Source organism: Magnolia sinica, chromosome 7 (assembly GCF_029962835.1).
Source record: "Magnolia sinica isolate HGM2019 chromosome 7, MsV1, whole genome shotgun sequence".
Taxonomy (NCBI): Eukaryota; Viridiplantae; Streptophyta; class Magnoliopsida; order Magnoliales; family Magnoliaceae; genus Magnolia; species Magnolia sinica.
In genome coordinates, this window is record NC_080579.1 from 62,153,348 (window position 1) to 62,159,507 (window position 6,160).

The window sequence follows — 6,160 nt, forward strand, 5'->3', positions numbered from 1 at the left end:
ACAATGTTTAATCACACAAATGGAATAGTTCTAGGTCTAAATGAATTTTAAATTAATCCAACCTTATGCTAGTTTGATTCAATTTCTTGGCTCTCAAAAGGGGTAGATTAGAATTCCCTTTTATCAAATCAAATTGAAATAGTAAGAGATCAAGAAATTAGAAATAAAAAAAACTATGACAAAGAATCTTAAAATATCGTATAATAGCTTGACAATCATGGGGACTTATCTCTCAAAGTGGTGGCTTGAATTGGCTTAGAATGGATGAAAAGAACTGAGAAAAGTCCTCTATTTATAGGCTGAAAAATGGTTCCCTCAACTAGTTTAAGGTCAGCCTCGACTGGTCCTAGGAGCAAACAAAATTTAAAAATTTGTGTGATCAGATAAAAATGACCCTTGACTGGTCGAGCATGGCACTTTACTGGTTGAGTGGGGCTCAAAATGGTTGTCGAACTTTGTATCGAGCCCGGCTCGACTGGTCGAGCCAGTCTCCACAACTAGTCAAGTAGGGTGCTCGACTGGTTGAGGACGTACTAGAAAATTTTGAAAATTTGAATTTATATCCAGACGGGTCAAGAAAAACCCTGGAGTGGTTGAGTCAGTTCTTGGACTAGTCGAACATTGATTAGGAATAGTCGAAGCAAAGCCTATACTAAACATAAAGACCCATATTAAATGTGCAATATGAATGACCTAAACCTAAGGTCTTTCTAGGGTCATTTATACCTCAAATGTTAAACATTGAACGTATAACTTTGGTAAATCCAGTAGATCTTCTTCTTGAAGTATTGAAGCATGAACTTTTATACTTGAAACTTGATCTTTTTCTTGACTATGAAGTGTACTTGAACTTGATCTAGCATTTGAAGTAGCACTTGAACTTGGTCTAGAACTTGAACATGTAATTGAACTTGGTCTTAAACTTGAAGATGATGTTAGATATGAAGTTGATGTAGATAAAATAGTCTTCATGGCTTGTAATACATCTTCGTATGAAGGTGAGCTTTCCATCATTTGAAGGTCACTTGAAGGTGAACTTTCCATCATGAAAAAGTCCATCATTCCAAAGTTGTTTGTTACTACAAAATTTTACAATACAGGGTGCTAGATATATAACATAGCACTTACAACCCTTGCATGTGGGGAGAGGATTGATAATATCGATCCCCCATTGGGTAAAAGGCCAAGGTTTGACCATTGGTGTGAGCTCTTCTAGAGGCTGTCGAGGGATGTTCGCGAACCTCTGACACTTTTTGCATCTTTGGACAAGCTGTCAGGCATCGTGTTAGACGGTCAGCTAGTAATATCCCTACCAGATGACTTTATGTGCTAGAGACCGGCCTCTTGAGTGATTTTCGCAAATCCCTTCATGGATCTCCTTTAAGATGTAGTCTGCTTCTTTTAGACGGACACACCTTAAATAGGGGAGGTAGAACCCTTTCTTATAAAGTATGTCATTAAGCATGGTGTATCGGGATGCCTTGACCTTCATTCATCGTGCCTCTGTTCGATATTCGGGGAGTTCTCCATTCTCGAGGCAGCAGATGATTGGATCCATCCACGTTGATTCTGAATTAACCGGAAGAACGGGAGTGGGGTCAGCTTCCTATATACTTGGTTTAGCCGGAAACTCCATTGGGATGGACTTAGGAATTTCATCTTCGTCTGCTATGTTGAGCTTTACCAGCATATCAGCCTTAGTATTTTCCTCTCACGGGATTAGGGCAAAGTTACACTTTTGAAAGTCCCCGATCATTTGTTTGCCTCAGTTGAAAAAGGTTTTTAGGTGATCTTTCTTAGCTTGGTAGATGTTGGATATCTAGTTGATGATCAACTATGAGTCATTGAGAACGTTGAGGTTTTGAGCCCCATGTTTGCTGCTAACTTAAGGCCGACATTCAGGGCTTCATATTTCATTGTATTATTTTAGGCTTGGAATCCAAATCTCAAAGCATATTACATGCACATATGGTCAGGAGTCTAGAGGACCACCCCGACCCCGCTTGCCTTGGAGTTGGATGACCAATCGACGTAGTGTCTAGAGTGGAGGGTCAGGAAACATTTGGGAATTTGCATGTTCCACGATTGACTGATCCAAGGTGTGACTTTCAGTTGATACTTGTTCGGCCAATTGTGTCAGCTTGACGATGAAGTCGGCTACTGCTTGGCCTTTTATCACCATGTGCGGCTGGTACTTGATATCGAATTCGCTTAACTTGATTATCGACTTAGTCAATCGGCCTGAGGCTTCAGTTTTCTGTAAGACTTGACGAAGTGGGTGATCGGTTAGGACCTTGATTAAGTGAGCTTCGAAATACGGCCGCAGTCACCGGGAAGATGTAACCAAAGTTAGGGCCAATTTTTTTAAGGTTAGCTAGCTCGTTGTTTCTAGAATTAATGCCTTCCTAACGTAATAGACTAGTAACTACCTTCCCTCATCTTCACTTATTAATGCCAAGCTTACTGCTGCATCGGACATGGCTAGATAAAGTAGTTATGTCTCCCCAGGCTCAGGCTTGGTGAGTAACGGGGGAGATCCTATGATTCCTTGAGCTGTTGAAATGTAGCCTCACACTCTTCGGTCCATTCAACCATCTGCCATCCCTTCAACTGTTTGAAGAATAGTAGGCACTAATCGGTGGCTCTGGATATGAAGCGATTAAGGGCTGTCAGTCTTTCGATCTGTCTCTAAATGTCTTTGATCGTTCTCAGAGATTGCATGTCAAGAAGGGCCTTTATTTTTTTCAAGGTTGGCCTCTCTTCCTCGCTGACTGACAAGAATTCTGAGGAACTTTCTTGAGCTCATTCCAAAGGTGCATTTTCTCGGGTTAAGTTTCATATGATATTTTCAGAGGACTAGGAATATCTCCTTTAGGTCAGCCACATGGTCGGTAGCTTTCATGCTCTTGACGAGCATATCATTGATATAAACCTCCATGGTCCAACTTATCTGTTTTGCGAACATCTTGTTGACCAACCTCTGATAGGTTTCTCTTATGTTTTTCAAACCGAAAGGCATCACTCGGTAACAATAAAGACCTTTTTCTATGACAAAGGCGGTCTTAGATTTATTAGTTGGGTTCATTACAATTTGATTGTATCCTGAATAGGCATCCATAAAGCTAAGTAATTCATGACCCACAATGCTGTCGACCTACTGGTCGATCCCGGGAAGAGGAAAACTGTCCTTTGGGTAGGCTTTATTCAGGTCGGTATAATCTACGTAGATGCACCACTTGCCTTTGGCCTTCTTTATCAGTACGACATTGGCCACCCACTCTAGGTAGTAGATTTCTTCGATGAACTCAGCCATGAGGAGCTTTCTTACCACTTCTCCGATTGTGGCATATCTTTCTGGGCTGAAAGCATGTCACTTCCGTCAGATCGAATGGTAGTATGGATCAATGTTCAGTCGATGTGTCATGATAGCAGAATTTATGCCGGGCATATCCTCATGGGACCATGCGAAAAAGTAGGTGAAATGTCAGAGGAGAGCTACCAACCTGTTGCGCATCGAAGGTATCAAGGATGAACCGAATTGTACCACTTTGGAAGGGTCGGACTTGTCCAGAAGAACTGAAAAGAGGTCTTCCATGGGCCGGCCACGTGCTTGAGATTCCTCCCGTGGGTCCAGGGACTCAATTGTTATTACTTTGCGGGGAACCCTCGAGGCTGAAGCGTAGCACTGTCGAGCCTTCGGTTGCTCGCCTTTGACAAATCTTGCACCATACTTAGTTGGGAACTTCATAGCAAGGTGGTAGGTTGATACTATTGTTCAAAGGAGGTACAACAATAGTAGACCTAAGATGGCATTATAGATGGAGGGTTGGTCAACCACAAGGAAGTCGGCCATCATGGTGGTCTGATTTGGGTTGTCTTTGGCTGTGAGTGGGAGCTGAATAGTTCCCTCTGGCATAACCTTGCCTCTAGAGAATCCGATCAAGGATGTTTTGATGGAATGAAGGGAGTTCCGATCAACCCCCATCTCTTTCGAAAGCCTGGAGGAAGAGTACATCAGCCGACGACCCTGTGTCGACTAGAATTCGGAAAACTTTTCGATTGCTATGGTGAGCGTGACTACCAGTACGTCGTCATGAGGGTGATGAACACCTCGGGCATCTTCATCAGTGAAAGTCACGCTGTATCCCTCCGCCCTTCTTTCTTTCGAGGGTCGAGCGAGAATCATCATTTCTGCTTCTGGGCGTCTAATGCTCCTTGCGTGAACCTTTCAAGTGTTGTTTGAATCACCTCCACCCTTGTCGCCTCCAAAGATCATTCAAATTTCTCTAGTTGGCTGGTTGTCGATCAGTTGTTACTCGGTTGTTAGGTCTTAATTTCCCCTTTGATCTATATTTTGACCAAGATGGCCATCTTGGATGAGCCTTTTGATCTCTTGTTTGAGGTGGTGACAATATCTCATATTGTGCCCGTGATCCCGATGAAAATGGTAATACATGTTCTTACTCCTTCAGTCAGGATTACCTCGCAACTTGTTCGGCCACTGGAAAAATGCTCATCCATTATCTCCATCAGTACCTGCTCTTAAGGTTTGTTTAGCAGGGTGTATCCGGTGACCTTACTGTCAGGGAGTTTATTCGACCTATGACCGTCATGAGACTGATCCTCTTCCTGTTTTTTGCTCACATTGGCCGAGTTTGGCCCTTTCTTCAGATTCTCCTTAGTTGAGGATCCTTTATTCTAGACCGCATCTCGCAGGATCTGAGATTCTTCGGCGTTAGCGTACTTCTGTGATTGGTTCAGGAACTTAACTAATGTGGCAGGGGGTTTCGTCCAATGAAAAGAGGAACGGTTTATGCCTCAGCCCGGTCATGATGGCATTCAGCGCGGTCTCGTCTAAGTGTTTTCTCACTTGGAGTGTCTCTAGATTCAAACACTTGATGTAATCCTTCAAGAGCTCGTCGTCTCTCTGGACTATGTTCATCAGGTGGGCGGGTGCCTTGAGTCTTTTCTTCCCTCCAATAAAGTTGGTGACGAAGGCCTCACTAAGCTCGGTGAATGATCAGATTGATCTCGGTTTCAGCTGTTTAAACCACAGCCATGACGTATTAGCCTAGGTTAGTGAAAATGCTTGGCACATAACCATGTCAATGGCATCATGGAGCTCCATGTACATCCAGAATGACTCCATGTGGTCCATTGGGTTTGTGCTCCTTGTGTAGGAGGTTATTTGAGGCAGTTGAAACCTATCCGGCAATCGTGCCCGCATAATATCGACCGTCAAGGGAGATTCGGTCTCTTCAGGAGTGATCATGTTGCCTCAGTAGCTCTGTCTTATATCAGCAATTTTTCACTACAGGCTTTGCAAGTTGTTTCTCCAAGGATCTTCACTATCGGCGATAGCCTCAATCGATTGCATCATCACCGATCTATCTCGTGCCGCAAGTCGAAGGCAGGCAGCGGTGATGTCCCTGATATATGAGATGGAACGGGCTTAGCAGGAGAAAATTGTGGGTACAATTGTGATGAGATGTGCACAACAAAAGGTTGAGGGGGATCATCATGCGGTAGAGCATGGCTTGACTGGCCCTCTCCCTAGTGATTTAGCTGTTGTGCATATAGGGGCTGCATATTCTCCATCATCTGCTTCAGATAGCCTAGATCGACTCTAATATCTCCAACCTCTCTTTCGATTGCGTCTCGCCAACCACCTCTGCCATGCCTCTGTTGACTACATCGGCTCGAGCCTAATGTGGCCTGGCATTGTGGGGAGCCTCGATAACTTTCCTACTGCTCAGGGCTTTCATTAGGATTTGGAGCTTGTAAGACGAAAGTAAGCACAGTGGTGATCGGGATAGCTATGGGGGGAGCTTGGGCTTTCTTCTTCCCTTTGGCCATTTTCGAGTATTGAACATTTATTGGTAGAACTGGAATGGCTTAGCTGTTGTCGTTCCCACAGATGGTGCCAAAATGTTGATGCAGTTTTTCGGTAGACCTTCTATGATGCTCTTCCCTTGAACCTACACAAGCAATGGTGAAGGACAAAGGAGGCCCTGGTTCGTTCAGGGGACTCTCCGATGCTTAAGTCGGGCTCGTGGCCTAAGAAAGATCTCCAGAAAAGAGATCAAAGCCGTGATTAGGGTTTTTTGGTGAACATAACGTACCTCTTCTTGTGAACCATACCTTCATATTTATAGGGACG